Source organism: Ailuropoda melanoleuca, chromosome 11 (assembly GCF_002007445.2).
Source record: "Ailuropoda melanoleuca isolate Jingjing chromosome 11, ASM200744v2, whole genome shotgun sequence".
Lineage (NCBI taxonomy): Eukaryota > Metazoa > Chordata > Mammalia > Carnivora > Ursidae > Ailuropoda > Ailuropoda melanoleuca.
Genome location: NC_048228.1, coordinates 33,704,790 through 33,727,126, shown reverse-complemented (window position 1 = coordinate 33,727,126; position 22,337 = coordinate 33,704,790). Strand labels below are relative to the sequence as shown.

Sequence of the window (22,337 nt, the reverse complement as noted above, 5' to 3'; positions counted from 1 at the left end):
TCCAAAGAATGTATGACTTTAAAGTTTTCATGAATAATATTTTGAAAGCCCAAATGCTTCTCAATAATTGTAATGTAACCAAAATCCTGTTAAAGTGGCTTCCAGCTAAAATGCTCAAATAATTGGATTTTATTTTACAGCATTATGGAATCCTGAATAACAAAAATTTAACTAAGAATCTGGGATTATCATTTTAAGAGTATTTATCTTGATGTATCAAGGCCTATTTCAGAGAGTCATTCTGCAAGGTGCCTCTTTGCACTGAGCAAGAAGGCTCATCTGAACAATGTATGTGGGCAACTGCCAATTTTCCTGCACACTCTTTCGGAATGAAGTGCCTGTTGAGAGAACTAACAGGGAGACCCTTAGGGTTAAGTATAAGCACAGTAAGAAAGATGAAATATATTGCTTTGTACTTTTTATTCACGTATTCATTCATATATTCATTGAACAAATATTTATTTCATATTAGTTATGGAAAATATATTGCCCTAGGGACAATAGGATAGTCATTACCCTCAATGAACTTATACCATTGTGAAGAGAGTACATATTAACTACAGATTATGCAATTTATTATTTGACTGCAATTGCGTTCAATGCTACAAAGGAGAAGTATAGAGAAAATGAGAGTGAATAACAAGTGAACCCAACTTAGTATGAAGGATTCAACATGAGTTAAGTTGGTTAAATTATATAGGAAGAGGGAGAGAACGAATGGGAAGAAGCAGAAAAGAGAATGAGGAGATTGGGAACCCAGAAGACAGCTGAGCACCAAACACAGAGATAGTGGCATGAGATGAAGCTAGAGGCAAGAAAAAGATCAGTCAATACACAGTCAGTCTTGTAGATCAGTGGTTCTCAAAGTGTGGCCCCAGAACAGTTTCGTCAGCATCACCTGGGAACTTGGGTCCCACTCCAGACTTAAATTGAATAAGAGACCTTGAGAACTGGACCCAGTGATTTGTGGTTTAACACGCACCTGAAGAATGTAGATGCATGCCATAGTTTGAGAACCTGTTGCACACCATGTTTAGAATTTGGAATTTCTTCCTGAAAGTCACAAATATCATAGAAGTGTTTTAAGCAAGTAGATGACATCATCAGATGAGAATTTATACACACACACACACACACACACACACACGCACATGTATGTCTGATATGTATAAGATATAGAGCTTAGTTCCTAGAAGGTATGATTTCTTAAACTGTGTGACCATGACTTCTTGGTATAGGTGACATGAAGGTGTCATCTAAAGACACTAAAAAAGAGTATTCCAGAACTTACCCTAAAACCTAGAACATACTCAAATGGGTACAAGCCCTCAGGGAAATTAATAAACACCCGATAGAAGTAGATGCTGTCCCACTGGGGAAATTAGCAAAATTTGCTATCGAGAACTGAGGGGACTTGAGTCATGGGAACAACTAAGCCCTTAGATCCACTCAAGGGTCCCTGAACTGAAATGAAGCCCAGGAAAGTGGATTTTATAAGCCCGAGGCAGGGTAAGATCCTGATGGGACAACTTTCTGATCAAAAGTTTATTAAATAAATGTCTTGAAAATTAGCAAGACTTTTATGCTTACACATTGACCCTTTAAAAAGAATTTTCAAGGGGCACCTGGGTGGCTCAGTCAGTTAAGCGTCTGCCTTCAGCTCAGGTCATGGTCCCAGGGTCCTGGGATAAAGCCCTGTGTCGGGCTCCCTGCTCAGTGGGGAGTCTGCTTCTCCTTCTCTCTGCCCTCCCTCCACTCATGCTCTCTCTCTCTGTCAAATAAATAAAATCTTTAAAAAAATAAAAATAAAAATAATTTTCAAGTAACTGCATATCTAAATCCCTCACTCCTCTATGAAAAGATTAGTGTATTATTTTAGTCAATGTCCAAATAAGTCAATTCTCCACGGCAGAAATCCCAACTTATTAACAAAAAACACTACTCCCTTTTCACTTTCCTAATTTCTGCTTAGGTCCTCTCATTTTCCCGTCATACTGTGATTATTCTCATTTTCTGGTATCTAGATGTTCGTGGAAAGATGGAGCACAGCTTTCCCCCTCACCTCCCACCTTTCTTTTTATTCCACTCTCTGGTATTTCATACTTTTGCCTGTTTTACTTGTTTATACCTCCTCTCTTCATGCAGAAATTCAGTTACTGGAAACAAAACTCTTCCTTTAAAAGTTGTTGCAGTAAATTTACAGTCACCGAAGGGCTGATAAGTCTGCAGTGTGTATTTCCTCAGAACTATAATGGCTTTTTCCAAAATGCAGGGCAGCAACAAATGGGCTCAGGATATTAAAACCACATTCAGGTTTCATTCCTTATCCCCCGCCTCCCCTCCCTGCCTTTTTACTTAAAGCAATTACAGGAAACCTAATTAAATGCTAGGGTAACTTCACTAGGGCCACTGTATCCTTCAGCCCAAATAGGCTCATGGATGTTTCTACTGACCACAAATCTGAGGGTTTTTAACAAGCCACAGACCCACCCTCCTGCTCAGGGATTATTCATAGTATGAATGTGCTGAATTGTGGGGCTCAGGCTCCCTGTGGGTGCCGGAGTCAAGCACACACCGATTTTTGTCTTTAGCTTCATAGACGCCCCATTCAGGAGGAGATGGATTATTAGTTGTGTACAGTCTTCGTGCCACAGGCCCAAAGTTTACACTCCAACTTCTGGTCAATACCACCAGAACAAGAAAGAACTGAAGCAGCAAGTCTCTAAACACGTATAGCTTAGCATGCCTTACAAGCAGCTGCGTCATTCACGCTCTGAGATGCCTTCTTATATCCCACCTTTTCATTACCATAGGTAAGTTCATTACCTATGACATTCTGCTCATCAAACCAGAGGCTAGTGGTTTGGGTAAAAGTAGGTAATATTCTTTCTCTTTGAAAGTAAAATTTTAAATCTGCTTGAAGTCCTGAGATGGAAAAAGCAAGCTGCCTTGAAATTTGTAATGCCATCAGCATTACTTCCAAGGCGGGCTGCTTTGAAGAGCATTTGGGAACTGGAAATTGGTTTCAGGTTACTTAAGGGTGGGGGGGGGAAAGGCTTCACTCCACAGATTTACTCAAATACAAATGTGTATTTTCCATCACGTCTGATAAGATCAAAGATTTCCCGTCAGCATTCTTCCTTTAATAGTGGCATCTCCAGGATGCACGCTGTTTGAAGTTTGCAGTGATCTGCTTTTATAATAGGATTCATTGTGGTTTGGGAGCCAGAGTGCAGGCAAGTAATTAGCATGCTGTATCCAGGAGTCTTATAATGAATATGAATATGCACTTGCTAATAGGGAGCTTCAAATGATTTGAGAAATCCAGATGCAAATGCAACCCTCTGATTGGATCTTTGTAAGGCTACACATGCATATGGCAATAAAATCTGGTAAAATGACATTTATTCCTTATCTTTAGCAAAATTTTAATTTTATAATAGTGTTCAGGCACCACAAATAGTGTTTTTCTAGAGTTTATTATAAAATGATCACAAATACATGATGAATACTGTTGTATAATTATTTAAAGCAATATCTGTATTCCCTGAGAAATATAATCTGTAGTACTGTCAGCAAACATTAAGAGTCCACTAATGTCAAAAATTACGTTAAGTTCCAAAAAAATAAAGAAGGAAAAAACATCGCCTCCTGCATTGTGCTGTTCATTTATCTTGCTTATTAAGTTCTACTCCAAAATTGTGCAACATCTCAGAAGATTTTTTAACATGTGGTCATCAAATCCTCGCCTTCTGATACCCCATGTACATTTCACTAAACAGCATCCTAAGCCCACGTTAGACGGAGGTGTTATGTATGCCTGAATTGTATTTATTCTTAATTACTGTATCTTTCATAAGGCAAAGGGAAGGTTTGAGGTATCATGTTGTGTAGACCTACCAATTTGGCTCCCTCCAACACTCTCCCTATTGGAAGAAGAGCTGCAGAGGTCACTCAACCAAATCTCATTAAAGCACATTCACGGGACAGAGGTTGGTGAGAAATGTATTAAGCTGCAGGTAGGGATGATCTGGGATATATTACAACACGTTATTGAATTAGCGTGGTCTCTTTTTCATGCTTTCTTCCAGAGCTTAATCTTATTAGTTTTCACTAATATGATCTAAAGAATGGTACATATCAGTTTTAGATGTCTTAATATAAATTAAATAACACAAAATAGCAGCATTATTTAAAAGGATGTCATACCAAAAAAAAAAAAACAACCAAACAAAACAACAACAAAAAAACCCTGATAATTATATCATCTACTCACTAAAATAACCAAAATATGGTAACCTGAAAGGCAGAACTTTACAATCAATACATGGTTTTATGTTACATGAAGTCATCTGACAATCTGTAAACTACATCAGGAAAAGAAGACATTGTAAACACACAATTTATCAACTTTTCTCTGAAGTATTTTCCTTGGATTTTTAATATAATATTTAATATACAAACAGGCCATCTAATTAACTAAAATTACTTTGTAAAATTGAAAATTACAATTTACTGGTATATTAGATTTTCTATAAGTATAATTTTGTTAATTACATTTTTTAATCTTTGTGGTCAAGATGAATTTACCTAAAAGACAAAGAATAACATGGCTGGGACTGAATGGTTCAGGGAGTTGCTTGGAAGCACTTCACACCTAGGTCATTGACCTGAGTTCCTTTTTTACGTGATAATTTCTAGTTACTCGGTTCCCTTTGGCATTCTGTGTCCAATAAGGATCTGTGTTTTGTTTTGTTATGTTTTTGTTTTGTCTAGAACTGAGAAGAAAATATTTATTGGATTGTGTATCTGGAGTGGGGAGACTTAAAGTGCTTTTAGAAAGCTATATGACAACCATAGATAAACACAGTTTTTCTCCCTTAAAACTTGAAATGTTAATTGCAAGATGATATTAAAATAGTTATAAATGATACTCTGACAACACTAATGCTGTTTTCCCCTTCCTTTGCAGAAATGTCAGGTTTTAGATGTTACAGGAGAACCAGTCCTCCTATTTTTGAATGGACTTTCCAACCACTGCCAAACTTAGAGCTGCAAGTATGAATGATAATTGGAGTGGTAAGTATGCAAAATGCTCTTTCTTATATACAGAGTGGTAATGAGTTGATAGATTAATCTACCAGTTGTGGCTCATCATTTAATTCCCATTCTAAACTTTGGTGATGGAAAACCTGTTGAATGTCTGTTCCAAGAAGTCTTTCTGAGACCAAAATGGGAGCTATAATCTTTCTGTATTTAACTTCTGCCTTGTGTGTCAATGTTCTTTGGAATATAAAGAAGTGATTTTGTAAAAATGTGATGGCAATTAAATTTGGAAGCTCACAAAGCATATTTCATTGGCACAGTAAATATATTACTCATCTAAATATTTTTCATAAAACATAAAACTTATTACATATATATTTGAAGATATATTCTAACATTTTTCTTTAAAGTATAATTCTTAATAATTAAATCATAACTACATGCATTACTTTCTGTTTTATTTCATGCACTACATTGGTAATTTAAATAGAAGTAATTTTAACAAAATTAAAAAAAAATCCTGTCTATAAGGGTGGGGGGGATACTCTATTCTTGGAGATGGATTTAACCATGAACTTGTGAATTACAGACCTAATTATTTCTCTACCCTTATTATTACTCTACCCTTATTATTACTTTACCCTTATTATTATCAGTCATTCATTTAAGAGGTATTTATAGAAACTCAGCCATGTGCCATGCACTGTTCTATGTGCTGGGGACACAATGGTAATGAAGGCAGATAAGGTCTCTGTCCTTCAAAATTCATTGTGGAGATAGGTTTGAGCACTTATTTTATGCACTGTCATTTCCAAGATAGCCATAGAGATGAATTGCTTATGGATCCTTTCTTAGAAGTTTACTGTCTACTACTAAAAATAAGTAGGAGTTGACTGAGTAAAGTAACTCTGTCGTATGCATTGTGCATGCGTCAGTACAGTTACTGGCACACAAATTCGAGTTAACGCATGTTAAATGAATGCATGGTTTACACATATATAGCTATAACACCAAGTAGTGTTAAATTCTAGATATAAGTAAATTGAATTGTAACTCAGAGGAGTAAAAGTAACTAGAATTTATTGAACATCTACCATGTGTTCATTGCATAATGATCCTTGCAAATGGGTATTGTTATAACTATAATATAGGTAAAGAGCAGAGGTCAGAATTTAAACAATTTTTCATGCAGCCAATGATTAGGGAAATCAGGACTTAGATCCATATTTATCTGAATCCAGTGCTCCTGTTCCTTTCACTATACCAATATGCCTTAAACTGTGTCTCAAAAAAGTGTTCTTGGAGCGCCTGAGTATCTCAGTCAGTTAAGCAACTGCCTTAGGCTTAGGTCATGATCCCAGGGTCCTGCGATAGAGCCCTGTGTCTGGCTCCCTGCTCCGTGGGGAGCCTGCTTCTCCGTCTCCCTCTGCTCCTTCCATCCAGCTCATGCTCCATGCTCTCTCCCTCTCTCTCTGTCAAATAAATAATTTTTTTTTAAAGTTGTTCTTTGGTCAAATAAGTTTGGGGATTTCTGTTTAATACAACTTCCTCTTAGAAACTCAGAATGCTCGTCAGTGTATTGGAGGCTTTGGCCAGAAGTTCTGCCATATAAAAGAATGTTTAATTTGGACAGCCACTACTTCCCCCAGATTTATTAAACCATATAACAGTCAACATAAAGACAGAGCCCCATCTCATCAAGTCTTTCAACGTGGTTTTGTTTAGCATTTTCCATATATTGGTTTACTGAATAAAAGTAATCTACTGTTTGGAAAATTCTGAAAACCCCATGAAGAAAGCTATCATGAAACAGCTTCAGATGGAGAAATCAGGGTAAACCTGGGGAAATGGAATATTTGAGTTTGATGCTGAAGCATGGTTTGGGTTTAAAGACTTAGAGAGGAATCAAAGACACTTCGGGAGGTTAGAATAGCACAAAGCCAAAGGGCAGAGATGAAAAAGCATGGAGTACCACAGGGGAGAAGAGTTTACATGAATGGAGTAAAGAAATAAGACCATGGAATTAGACAGAAGAGAGACTCATGGAGAGCCTTGAATGGCAGCTGGAGACGTTCATTTTGTGGAATGAGAAGCCTGTAAAAATTGTAAATTGGTAAAATGATGTTTTTTTTCAATGACAGATGCTTTAGGAAAATTAATCTTTCTCAACTAGTAAACAAGACTAATCTGATTTACTTTTAATGGAGTTTTAATAATTTTAATTTTAATTATTATTACAAAAGCTATTCTCAGATGTGTGATCTTATATCAAGTCATCAATCTTAAGAGCTTGAGAGCAATATTCTTGGTGAACTTCTGAAAACAGTGATGGTGGAAACCAGCACATATATCCAAAATAATAATTACTCACACTGCTGGGCTTTCATTTTGTACTTATCTCATGTGATTTAGAAACAAACATTAAGAGTAATCACCTCTGGAGAGATTGCCACTTATAACAGTTCATACGCAGTATATTGGTGACAGCTACTTGCTTGTCTTAAAAGCAATATATTTCATATCCTTAAGGAAACTTTTAAACCAAACTAGAAAGGCTCATTTAAAAAAAAAAATCAACTCATCCAGGGCAATTATTGTTACAACTGGGAGATTAGACAAATACCCACCTAATATGCAACAACCTAGTAATTTACTTAGATAAGAAAATAAATTCTTGTTCTGTATCGACTGACTTTGGAAAGTCCTAAATTCACCACGTCCAAGTTACAAAATGAAGGTAAGAACTTTATTGTCTTGCTGGTTTGTGGGGAAAGAAATGGAATAACAGCTACAAGAGTACTCGAAATCTATTAAATTAATATATATATGTGTAATAATACCAGTTATTTTGAGAATACAACTATATTCTATTCACAAAATTACCATTGGAGTTACTTTCATAGATTCAGGAGAGCAGAGGAGCACCATGATTGGAAACTGTAAGAGGAACACACCCAGATGAGAAAGTCCTGGCTAGTTTTGGAACTTTTCAGCAAAGTTGGGAGAGTCAGGTCTGGGCGGGGACATCAATCATCCAGGGTAACGCAGATCTGGCTATGATATGGAGTTTGAACAGCAGGAATGAGTTTTAGTGATTTACCTTTAAGTTTCTTGTCCTTTAGCCAATTAACCCAGGATTTTACCAATTTTCTAGGATTTTTACTATAATAAAGTATAGATAAAGTGAAGTTACCCTGATAAGATGAGTGGAAGAGCCCACTTTTTCCAGCAACCAAAATGCTTGCATAGCTCATCTATTAGGAATTCCTTATATCCATATTCCTTGGTGAGACAGGGACATTAAGCAACTGAATGGAAATTACTAAGTAGGTTACCTCTAACTAATTTGGGGCTAAATAAGCAAACTCCCACATTTTAATAAAGATATAAATTGATGAGCACAATCACATCATCTAGCGTTTTTCTTCACTTACCACCCAGAAAGTGAGCACTATCAGGGTAGAGATTTGTGCCTGTTACATGCTGTCACTGTGGCATTACAATGAATATTTATTGAATTAATGAAAGAATATTTTCCCTAGGACACTATTAATACTGATTTAAAAGATATATGGTCATTAGAGGAAAGAAACTTTCAGTCATGATGGAAGTTGTACCTTCTTCCCTAGCCAGAAAAACACCATCAAACACAACTTTGAATTAAACTTTGAACCTGCTTGGCATTCACGCTAAGAATGGAGTGGGGGGGGCAGCTGAATTATCATAATGTTTTTTAGATTCTTCAAAATTGTTTATAATAGCTGAGTAAACACAGGTCAAGTACCAGTGAAAATATTTTTTCTTTGTCTTTTAAAGGAACTGTAATATGCAAGAATGACTCATCAATTTACAATAAGAAGGAAAACTTGTGAAATCCCAAGTAGAAATGAAAAATAATAGCATATTTCCAAGTTACGAGTATGTATCTGAACTGCTACTGAGATACCAATTTTCAATTTTTTTAGAAAGATTTTATTTATTTATTTGACAGAGAGAAAGTGCACAAGCAGGCGAAGGGAGAGGGAGAAGCAGGTTCCCCACTGTGCAGGGAGCCAGATGAGGACTGGATTCCAGGACCCGGGGATCATGACCTGAGCCAAAGGTAGACACTTTAACCGACTGAGCCACCCAGATGCCCACCAATTTTCAATTTTAACTTTATATAGTGACTTAAAAATAACTATGTGTTCTGATATTTTTCAAAATATTTCTATATATTCTGAGATCCTTGCTCAAATCATTCTGTTATCATTCCAAAGGGAGAGATGATTTAATAAAAACAATGAAACCAAGTATAAAGCAGTTAATTTTTTTTCTTTTTTCTTTTTATACAGAGTATATCTCTTTGCTTTTCTGTTGATGCCAAGTTACATATATTTAGTTTTTGATAAACCTAAAGCTATAGGTAGAATTCCAGAAGACAATATTGATCCAGATTTGACAACAAAACCTTATTTTTAATTGATCCTTGGCAATTAACTTAATGGAGGATATAATCTTTAGGGAAAGATCTGGTTCAAATTCTGTTTTTTTTCAGTGACTAGATGTATGACCTTGGGAAAATTCCTTTACCCCACTAAAAGTCATTTTCCTCAACAGGACAATGGGAATTAAAATTCCTAATTCAATGGGTCCTTTTAAGGATTAAATGAGATGTATGATACATGTAAAACTCTTTGCAGAGTAAACCCCTACAATGAGCTAACTAACAATATTTCAGAAGCTAGAATAGTTTATGCTATGCTGTGTTCTGAATAACTCCCCTCATTTCAGAGGTTTTACAAAAATAAAAGTCTATTTTTCCATCACAACAGTCTCCAGGACATGTCAGACATGAACTTCCTTAGCGATCCAGCCTGCATCTCTGTTGAATCTGCAGCCCCTCAACCATGTCTACTGAGCCAGAAGAAGAGAGCACAGAGAACACACATGTGCTCTTAAATGCTTTGGCTCAGCCATGGCCACATAACTTTCACTCACAGCTCATTGGCTAGAAGTAATCACCTGGCCCTGCTGAACCGCAAGGACACCAGGACTTGTAGCGCTCCCCAGAAAGGACAGGAGAACTGGGTAGGAGTATTATACATTATAATTGATAAAACTACTTTGATAGGAAAAAATAAAGCATTGAATTTTTAGCATTTCCTAAATTTTTTTAAGGAAAATCTTGAGGATTTCCACAATAACCCTGAAATATTAAGAATTATCAAGTCAAGGGAAATTTAAATAACTGTTTTCTGTGGTATGAAAGTCTTCGCTGACAGAGGGAGCGAAATGTAGACAAATTAGACTATGAGACCAAAAGGAAGAAAAGCTGATTTTGGGTCCTGGTATGGCTCTTGTCATGAGTAACTCTGGGTAGGGCACTGCATTTCTCATTTTCTTAAACTTTAAATCAGTAAAAATAAATAGCCCTTTCCCACTGTACTTCACAGGAATGTTGTGAGGTCAAAAGAAATCTTTTTATTATAATAATATTTTTTAATTATATTATGTTAGTCACCATACAGTACATCAACTGGTTTTTGATGTAAAGTTCCATGATTCATTAGTTGAAGAGAAAGTACTTTTAGGGACAGACTGAGGGGCAAGGATTGGCAGCTCCTTATATCTTTTTGGGGAGATACTCTGACCACATTTCCTAGCTACCTCTGTCTTAGAAGTGGCCACAAAAGCAATTCTGGTCAACAAAATGGGACTGGAAGGTTCTTGTACCTTTTCTTGACCAAGCTAGTGAAAAGCCTTGTGGGTCTCCTCCTTGCCGTCTTTCCCTCTCTGCTGCCTGCATGCAGAGGAGGAAGAGGCCAGAGAAGTGAAGAGCCTTGTGGATCTCCTCCTTGCTGCATGCTGACTGCATGCAGAGGAGGAAGAGGCCAGAGAGGATGAGAAGACCACAAGATGAAAGGAGTCTGGGTCCATACCTGACCAATGGGAACAGAGCTGCCCTATAACCAAGGGCACCCTCCTGGAACTGGTATGTAAACAGATGTACCACTGTATCACTTTGGGTTATTCGCTCTTTGGCGGGGTCTGTTACTGCGGCTTAGCATAATGCACACTTAAATGATACAGACTATGGATAATATGCTTGGCACACAGTGGGTTTTTCTAAATGACTATTGGATAAATGGAAAACAAAAATACTCATTAATCCCACATGCTTTGGGTTTTGTTTTTACTGTGATTCAGTGCTTAGCTTCAAATTATTAAAAACATTTTATTTGGCAACATCTTGTTAGATACACAGAGAATTTCTATGAATTCTGAGAGTTTTCAAATATCTGAAAGTGTGATTTTAATATTATGCTCAAAATGCTACAAAGTGGCAATTTGCTTGTAACAAAAATCTCATTTTCAGAATGGTATGCTTGCAGTCTTTTTCAAAGTAGCGCTTCCAGCATAAACGTCGAACAGACAAACTGATGTAAAACACTAGGTTATAATGTTTAATTACCAGTATAATTTTTTTTACAGACTATCTTATTTTGATGTTTTCATAAGAGCTAGAAAAACTTAATCTTGAACAGCAAAAGAAAGGCACCCGATTCTGGATACTGTGTGTGACTTGTAATGTAGTCATGTCCATTCTGTACTAGCATCACAAAGAAAAAGAAAGAAGAAAAAATGATTGTTTCCTACCATGAGCTCCAATTCACTAAGAGAGATATTTATGTAATTATATAATACTGCCAACTGAACAAAGAGCTTCAATCATGTATCTTTTCATATCTCCAGGTGAAGTTTTGCTCTCCTTCCCTTCTTTTACAAATGTGTTTTCTTCAAAGGATACATACCCCACTGGATAAACAATCTCTTATGAGAAATCAGGAAAGCTAGCTATTTAATATGTACAGTTCAGTGTCAGGAGGTGTGGAATCACGGTAAATAATATTTTGTGACGATACTCACGCTAATAAAGATGATGACATTTTCATGATTAGTCATGTTTTTAGTAAAGGGAAATTAACGGGTAGGACTATCGAGTCTGAAAGATACATACAGCATGCTGACACACAAAACTGGGTTTCAGCATAAAATGTACATGTTATATAGACAGTATACATATGCACCTAAATTCACTGTGCGTGTTTATATGCATATCATTCATCTAGTGTTTTCTTTTTACCTACAAGTTGGAATGCATTTGCTTCATACTCTATTATAAGCCCATTTAGTCACATTTCTGTCAGATCCCACTTGCATATTCAGTGTTGAATAAATCAGTGGTTAATAAATGCCCTTGAAAATGTGTTTGGAGATAAATAATGAACTGCTGTATCTGATCATAAATGTACATTTTTACTCTCAGAATCCTGAAAAAGAAGATAGCCTGACCTATTACACAAATATATGGAAAAAGAGAAATAATTATAGAGCAATCATGTAAAAGGAGTCTGGTTTATTCTTATTGAATGGATACACTACAGACCAAAAAAAAAAAAAAAGTTATAACTTCAAAAAATTCCATGCAAAGGAAATACCAAATGAGGATAGGGAGTCAACCATTTCATCATAAGTGCTTTTTGTCACATCTCCACGGGCTTGGGGCACCGGCCCAGCCCCACAGCGGGTGGAGCTGCAGGGTGCTTGGAATGCCAACCTGACCGTGCCGCCCCCTGGAAGGAACTGCTCCATCTGACCACGGGCGCGCTTTCCATTTACAGGGAGGTGGTCTGACAAGCAGACTGGGAGGACAGCAGAGATGGAAACACAGATCGAGTACAGATAAAAATATGTCCACCTTGAAAAACACAAGACTTTTAGGTAACAATGTACGGGGAAGCAGCTATTGAAAAATGAGAAGAATACAGTCACTTCTTTCTCATTAATGATTTTCACAATCCCCTTTAGATTCCACCCCAACCTCTCTCCATCATCCGATATCTGTACACATCCTACATCTATACTGACTTAAATGATAGAGATTTATGTCCCTTGCACATAACTTACAAATGTCAACCCATCCCTCCTTAAAGCTCCTTGCTGCTCAGCAGGTTGCAAACTTGTTTTTAAAATCTATTATGTGGGTGATGCTTTAGCAATACCTTGAAGTGCCTTCCTTATTAAAAGTGAAGAGGGATCCGGTGTCCCAAGAAGAGAAATAATGATAGCTGATGGGTATTATTTCACATGTTCCTGACTATGAAATAATTCTCTCTGCTTAAAAAAAAAAAAAAAAAACCACATACGCAAAAGAAAAAAAAAAAGCAAAAATAAAATTTAGAAGGAAAAAGGGACCCCATAAAATCTTGCCAAAGGTTCATGTTTTACATAAAGCTGCAGTTGGGACTTTACAAAGGAAATCTCTGCACTTTTTATTTCTGGTTCAGAGGATTTACATGCTCTTTCTAATGATCTGGGCCTTCAGCACTCGGTAATGTCTCCCAGTCCCCAGCTTAGCACTCATGCAAAATTGAAGCACTCTGGAGCAGTTCAGGAGCTGCAGATGAATCTCAATGTGCAGGAAAAGGCATAATGGCTGTTTAGCACTTGCTAGGAGAAGCTGAGGAAATCAGGGGGAAAAAATCTATTGAACTTAAGCCATCTGGGAAGCCAACTGAGAGCAACTGCATTAACAACGTGTTTACATTCCCATTGTGTTGCTAGGCCAAACAAAAGTGTGTGTGTGTGTGTGTGCGCGCGCGCGTTAACGTGCTCACACACACATGCATGCTCGCGCGTGCACGTACACGTGCACAGAGGGAATTATCAAGTGCAACTCTTTGGATTGTATTGGCTATTTTCATTTGGTTTTGGCAACTGTGCAGGGGAACACTTTCATGCGAAACGTGGCTATGAGAATATTCAGGTCTCCATGAGACAGGGAGACTGTTGGAGGGTAGGGCTTGGAAGGGTGCTACTGCGGGCATGAGGAAAATGAGTGATAAGCAGAAGCCTAGCTGGGCAGTGCCTTTCCTGTATCTGGCCCCCAGAACAACACAACAGATTGGGGGAGGCTGCAGAGAGCCAGTAAAGAACAATTAGGGAATGCTTCCGTTGCCTGTTACATTTATAGTTAACTTAGAAATACTGGCCAAATGAGGGAAGACAGCCAGGTGAATGCCGTCAATTTTGGCTCCCATCATCCCTACTCGCTGTCTCCATCATCACGACACTTTTTTTCTTCATTGGTATTTAATCAGCTATTTTTAGAGCACTGTGAGGTTCCCTGTAAAAATGAGAGGAAGCTACAGATTTCCCCTATACATTCTACTTCCGCACAAGGCCAGCCTCCCTGATTAACATCGCCCACCAGGATGGTACATTTTGTTTTATAAGTCACGAGCTTCCACCGACACATTATGATCACCCCAAATCCACAGTTTACGTTCAGGTTCATTCTCAATAGTGTACATTCTATGAATTTGAACAAATGTAATGACATATCCATCTTTATAGTGTCATGCAGAGTAGTTTCACTAACCTAAAAATTCCCTGTGCTCTACCTACTCACCCTTCTCTCCCCCTACCTCTTGACAACCACTGATCTTTTTAACATCTCCATGGTTTTGCCTTTTCCAGAATGTCATATAGTTGGAATCATATGGCAGATAGCCTTTCAGATTGGATTCTTTCACTTACTAATATGCATTTAAGTTTCCTCCATATCTTCTCATGACATGAGAGCTCATTTCTTTAAAGCACTGAGTGATATTCCACTGTCTGGATGCATCACAGTTTACTTATCCATTCACCCACTGAAGGATATCCTGCTTGTTTCCAAATTTTGGCAATAATGAATAAAACTGCTGTAAACATCTGTGTTTTTCTGTGGGCATATATTTTCAACTTTCTGGGTAAATATCAAGGAGTGTGATGGCTGTACTATGCGGTAAGAGTATGTTCAGCTTTGACTTAAAAATGCCAAAATGTCTTCCAAGTGGCTATTTTATTTTGCATTCCAACCAACAACGAATGAGAGTTCCTGTTGCTCCAAATCCTTGTCAACATCTGTTGCTGTCAGTGTTCTGGATTTTGGCCTTTCTAGTGAATGAATAGTGGTATCTCATAGTCATTTCCATTTGCACTTCTCTGATGATATATGATGTCCATTTGCATGTCTCTGATGACATATGCTTATTACACTTCTTGGTGAGATGCCTGTTAAGGTTCTTTTGTGCTTTTGAACTTTTGCCCCCCAAAACATATGCCCACATCTGAATCCCCAGCAAAGGTGAATGTTACCTTACTTGGCTAAGAGTCTTTGCAGATGTAATTAAATTAAGGATCTTGAGATCCTGATTTACTCCAGGTGGGCCCCAATTCCAGTGATAAGCGCTCTTGTAAGAGACACACAGAGAAGACAGACACGGGATGGAAGGTGATGTGAGGAAGGAGGCAGAGATTGGAGTGATGCAGCCACAAGCCCAGGAATGCAGGCAGCCACCAGAAACTGGAAGAGACAAGGAACAGACCTTCCTCTAGGGTGCGAGGGGCGGGGGGAGGGGGGCTGCTCTGCTGCATTTCAGACTTACAGCCTCCTCGAAACTGTAAGAGAAAAAATTTCTGTTGTTTAAAGCCCCAAAGTCTGTGGTAATTTATTGTGGCAGCTGTAGAAAACTACGGCTAAGGACTAAGGGCATTTACCGTCTGCATTCAAGGAGTGGACTCAAGAATCTGACAGAGCAAAAAGGTGAGGAAAGGCTGTCTGCCATGCAGTGTTTTCCTGGTTTCACAAATGCTCCATGGAATGGGTGTGGGGAGGCAGCGTTTTAGTCACTAACGTCATTTCATACAGAAGGCATCGTTGTCTAGCCTCATCAAGACTGTAGCTATAAAAAGAGGCATGTCATTCATTCCCGGCCATTCCTGGAATTGCCTTGTACATAACATTCCCCTGGGTTTTTCCAGCTAAATTTTAATTCACTCAAGCCCTAGAGCTCCCCCCCTCTTCCCTCAGGAGGCTGCTATCCCTCAGTCTGAGAAGTTTAATAGGCAGAGACAGGCGAAAGGAAATTGCAGAAAGCAGGGGCTCTCTACCGTGTAACTCTATACTACGCAACTATCAAGGGGTTTCATGAATTTATTCTTGTGATGAGAGGAGAACCCAAGCAAATGGTAAAACATACTCTTAATTCTCTCTTTTTTCCCTCATCTCTTTTGCCGCTTTCAGACTGTGATTTCTTTAAGTGCATCAGGTCTTAGTTATGTCTCTACTTACAGCACCAAGAGAAGTATCTGGGGCATGGTTTTTGAACAGAATGTCTGTCTCTGTCCCCCCTCTCTGCTATGCTTCCCAGCAGTGTCTCCTCTTGCCCCACTTCAAGCTGGTTGTACATTAGCATTGCTACAGAGCTTAAAATGAGTAAACAGACAGACAAAGAATAGGCTGTGCCCTGCTCCCAATTAAATCATCCTCTCTGGGGTGGGGCCAGGACAAAGGTGTTTTCAAAAATGCCCCCTGGAGACTGTCAAACGCAGCCCGGGTTGACAGCTAGCCTCCCCATCGTTCTTTGTTGCTCTTACCTTCACGGCTTGGAGATTTCTCCCCAAACAGATTTTTAAAATCAGGTTAAACCCTTGATGCAATTAGGAATGAGTCCAAGACTTCCCTAACCTGAGTTGTTTTTCATTACTAGATATTATACTTCCTACATGCGGTGCTTGCTTTTTTGCCAGACCTTGATATTTTGCTAATTGTAGCTTTCATGTTATACATGCTGACTTTGTATCTCCAAATAGTGCTTTTCAGGGGAACTGGAAAGAGTGGGTATTTCAACAGGCATCCCCAAGATGGCTCTGAGAATGCCTAGCTAAGGATCGATATTTGGGAGAGAAGACCAAAGGGTTCATGGTGAGGAAAGCCCTCTCCCCTCATGTCTTAGCATTAACTCCTTCATTGATTGTGGCATTTTTAAACCAAAAAAAAAAAAAAAAATCTGCTGTGTCTTTGAAGATGTAAAAAAAAAAAAATGCTGGGGTGAGGAGAGAAAAAACAGCATCAGAATTTTGAGCCAATTATTCTAAGAATATTGGATAGTGAGATTTAGTGATACAGAAACTAGACTAGAACAGATTACAATGTGTGACATCCCAGAATAAAAGGGAAACACCCTGGGTCATTATCTCATATAATTATCAGCCAGGTTACTTATATTAATACAATCGGTACCAACACCAAAAAAGTGTATTTTAGTTTTGAGAGAAAGCCATGATTCTTATAAGCTAACCCTCTCTTTTAAGCTGAAATTGTTTCTTAAACTTCGTTAAACAGGATGCTTAATTCATTTCATGCAACAATCCAGAACTTTGTTAAGTATGTTCCTTCCTATGAAGATAAAGAATAAGAGACTCTCCTTACACTCCTCACATATTATAGCCAAAGGTTAGATTAAAAATACACTTCGGCTTTTAACACGTGTGCTATTCTCACTTTGAAGTGGGCATATTAAAACTCTAGGCCACAGCGTATGCGTGGTTGCTGGGCACACGGCAAGATTGCTATAGCAACACAATCACTGCTTTCACTCCTGAAATGCCCTGTTTGGGTAGCAAGTCACCAAGATGAAGAGTGGTCCTTGGACTCCTGTTTCTTATCGTAGCCTCTGTGTGGGCTTGGCGATGGGTAGCATTTGATTTAGTTCTTTCTAAAGTGGGGAAAATACACACATACACAAACACACTCACACACATATGCATATGTATATACTTGCATATCTACACATATGTATATAAATAGATATCCTTGATTAAATTGTATTAATCAATGCTTTCATCTTAGCTGTGGGAAGACAAAGGGGTAATGCATTACAAGTAACCTTGCCCTTGGTGTTAATTGACGGAAGAGAATTCCTTTGTGTTCATTACATTAAAAACTCTTGCTGTATATAATTTTAGAAAATTTCTGTTTTCCTCTAATGAAATGACAGCTCACTAAAATTGTACTGAAAGGTATAATGTTTTCTTGCCTCTACTTTGCAATCATGTTCTGGGCCATATCTGTTTAACAAATACATGCTATTAACATTTTCTATACAGTATATAATTTAAACACGACGGATGTTCCCCATGGGGCAGAATTAAAATTACATAGTTCCACAAATATGGTGCAGCCAGGGTCTGTGAAGTATGTGACAGGTCTATGATATTGATACATGCAAATATTGGAATTGCCCAAAATGAACAAACAACAACATTAAAAACTTCACAAAAACAACAGATTAGAGACAAAAGGAACCCAAATGGGTAGCCTAAAATTTTTCCAGTACCCAGTTCTGTTTGTAAGTTAGGGAAAGAAGGGAAACAAAAACCAGGTTTCTCCACAGTGAGAGAGCCCGAATCAGTCAGCCAGCTGAGACTCATCTTCATGCTACAATGGAGTGAAAGCAACAACGAAAATCTACATTCTGGAACTCTGACCCAGGCATGCATTTGTCATTGCAGCTGAGATTATGTTGGCCATGTCAACTCAGGTGTTTAAAGACTTAAAGTCAATGTGAAATAAGGATGAATCAATTGCGAGCACGAACAAATGAAGAATAGGAAAAAGTATCTATTTCAGGATGATTGATATTCTGTTATCTCTTGCCAAGGTGTCAGACTGACTCAGTGGAAAAGCCTTCATATCCTACATGGATCCTTACCAATTTTCTATTTTTATTTTGGGGCCAGTCTTATGCTGAAAAAAAAAAGTTGTTAGTTTCTGGTATTGAAGTAAGTACCTCTGGGAAGGAAATCAAATAAATAATTGGTTTATATCCCAGAATCAGTTATCTTCATTGGCAGGCAAATATCTTACAGATATAATGCTCTATTCTTGCAGAGGCAGTCCTCCCACTGACTTTATAAAAAAATTATGGAATGAAGTTCAAATAGAGCTTCCAAATTTTATGCATCCTTTCCTGAAATTTAAACAAAGACCAGGGAATTTATGAAATTCCTTTTGAAAATGTTCACTCTGTTAATGAGCACAGAGTTTAAAGTAATTATTTTGCATGGGGAAGAATGATTGGTATGTGTGTACTTAATATGTAAAATAACTCTTCTCATGGAAGATTATGCTATCTTATCTATTCCTCCCATCACCTATTCATGAAATATCTCAAATAAAAACATCATCAGCATGTTTCACTAAATTTCAGTTACTCAAATTTAGTAGGATGAGTAGTTATAACCCCACAAAACAAACTTTTATCATCTCCTGTGCTTACAGCCTTGTTTTGTAAAATTCAGAACAGACAGAACTTTACAAAACAGAGGCCATATGATACCATTCCAACCTAGTTGAAGAGATAAATATAAATATACGTACACACACATATATAGTTACATATGTATATTATGCACATATGTATTATCACATATGTATTTTATATACATATATTACCTATGTGTATATATCAAATATGTTTTTATATCTTACATATATATGAACATAATTCCATAAATAATATGACATTATAAGAAATTGCCATTTTTTACCTCAAATATGGATGAATATTAATAATCTCTAATGGTTTAACTTACTACACATCCACAATTCACACTTATGACTCTAATAAAAATGGAAGTACAAATAAGGGAAATGTAGACATGTTACATATCACTTGAGTTTTATAGAAGGATTCATCCCCAATATTGCATTTGAGATTCTTCTTTAAGCATGAATAGGATTTTGACAGAAGTAGGACAGGGAAAGTATGGGGTAAAGGATCATTAATTCATACACACATACTTATTGAGCACGTGCTAAGAAGCAACACCACGTCAAGGATGGAACTAGAATAGTGAAAAAGTCAGACCATAATCCTTGATTTCATGGAGCTTACTCTTGAGCTTATAATGTTTAGATGGAAGAGGAGAGGTAACTTGAGAAAGGAAACATAACTGTCCCTCTCAAGGATCTAACATTAGTAAAGCCAGGGAGTAAGCAGACTTGTTTTCTAAAGGTCCATATGACCTAAGTAGTACCAATGAGTCAAGATAACAGAAAGTTGAGTATACTCAAGTTAATGAAGAGCATGCCAGTAACACATTGAGTTTAAATGCCTGCCACAGTCTCACAACTTAAAGTTTCTATGATTCCAAGACACCACAATGTAAAGAAAAGAGTGTTCACATTCACTTAATACAACTTAAACAAATCCCATCCAGTTTCCCTCTGAAAATGTATGAGCAGCATCTCCTAAATCATGTCCTGGTAATGACATTAATGTCTCATGATATTTTAAGAGAGGTTCTGTGAAAAGGAGTTCAGTTGCCAAATACAATGAGGTTAAAAAAAGTTTTCCAATGCAGAGCTTTCCTGGGACTTTTACAGGAAAATATACTTTATACTTTTCTCCAAAAGGGGAATATAATTATTACAGTGTTTCCTAAAGTATTTGACCACAAAGCTTTTGTTTCTTTCTTTGTTTTTGTTTTTCCAAATAGCACTTACAAGACACTGGTGGTTCACCGAAAACAGTTTAAGAGGAAAACCCAAATTTGCCCAGTGTCTAGGACACGTGGTGGAAGAGAAACTTCTAGAAGGCTAGAAAGTTTGACTGGTAACTGAATTCTACTGGTGTTTTTGAATACATGACCAATGAAGATGAGCTTTATTCCATGGCCATAGGAAAACCATTACATATTGAAGAAATGGCATGATACAATCCCTTGGACATGTGCTTTAAGCCTACAACTACCTGGAGAATGGTTTGCTGGGAAAAAGGCTGAAACCAAGAAGGTGTTGGAGGCTACTTAAATCATCTAAGAAGCATATGATAAAGGTCTATATAAACTAGAAGGGTTATAGCAAGAATTAAGAGCAGAAGAGTGTTTTGCAGGAGAATACTGAGAACTGGCAGTAGCAGATAATCACTTTGACTGTTGGAGTAAGGGATGAAGCTGACATTTCTGTTTTTGGTGACAGGACGGAGAGAAGAGGCATCTGAAATAGGATTAGAAGAGGAGAAAAGAAAAATTCAATCGTGCCACTCTTGCAACAAACAGGACCTGAGTGAGCACAGCAGTTTTGCAAAAGCTCCTTTTGGAGTAAATGTATGCCCCGTTCTAGCTTCTCTTAATCAGTTTTTTTTTTTTCCTGTTAAAGCTCACCATTTTGCTAATTGGCAAAATATTAAAGACCTTAAAGAATAAAAGGAATCAAATCCTAAGTACTAGTTCAAGCTATTCCAGAATGAGAAAGGACTCAGGTATAGAAAATCTGACACAGAAAAGCAGGTGAAAGCGTGAAAGATAAATATTTAGCTGACATTCTGAACCAGATTTTCTTTTCTCGAGAAAAGGGGAAAATGTATTCATAGATCTTTTTAAAGACAAACTGTTATGCGTTCAGTAGTTATGGCAGAATTTAGGGAGAGGCTACCGGGTATAGGGCCAAGAGCAAAGGTTTTGGAATCAGGGAGCCCTGGGTTCATATCTTGCTTGGCCACCTCCTAGCTATGTGATTTGGGGCACGTTAGTTTCTTTACCTTGCTGAGCTTTACTACTCTCACTTACAAAAGGAGAATCCCAGAAATTATCTCATAAGACTGTCGTGATAACTAAATGACATAATACACGCAAGGCATTTGATATGAAGCTTGGAACTTTTTATTGTTGTTGAGTTGGTCCTACAGATAATATTTTGCTAGTGTGAGAATAATTAAAGAGGAGAAGGGAAAATCTCGGGGATTATTAAAATTTCAAACCAGCCGAGGTTTTCTAACCTCCCTGCTTTTTTGTAGTGGAGAATTATTTGCTTTTCGATGGTAAATCTTAGGTACCATGGAAACAAGGGTTGAAAAGACTTCAAGTAAATAGAAAGCAAGCAGCCAAGCCTGAGTTTTTCTTAAAAATGTAACCATAACAATTTTGAACAGATCAAGATTTCTATGGAATTCTGAATGAACGTAGATACTTATTACTATATTACCAAATCAAGAACTTCTGACTATTGAAATTTTCAAACCATCTAATATATACTGCTTTCTACTTTTTTGTTTCTTATATTACATATTTTCAAGAAATGCAAATGTGGTTTAAATGATGGAAGGCAAACATTAACAGTAATAAATTATCTTCAATCAGTACATTTTATCATCAATGGTATAGCTTTGCTCAGTGAGTACAAATCATTATTTACTTCATATTTCAGACCTGGAGAGTCTATTTAGCACCTTCATAATTTAAAAGGAAGAATTTTGTGAGTTGGAGGAGAAATTTTGCTTTTTTCCGGCTTTATTGTTTTGTAGTTTTTCAATGTGAAGTTACCTTTGATGAGGACTTTAGAGCATGTATTTGATCTTTTCAATGTATCTGATTACTACTGAACATGCTTCCAAATATTATTATTCTGAGGCAGAGTT

At 37.4% G+C, this 22,337-nt stretch overlaps 1 protein-coding gene across 4 annotated transcripts in view; it reads right to left on the bottom strand.

Moving 5' to 3' along the window:
• The window catches only part of UNC5C (unc-5 netrin receptor C), a 338,832-nt gene that overhangs the window by 120,361 nt on the left and 196,134 nt on the right, over positions 1-22,337 (bottom strand). The gene's annotated exons all lie outside the window — the stretch shown is intronic.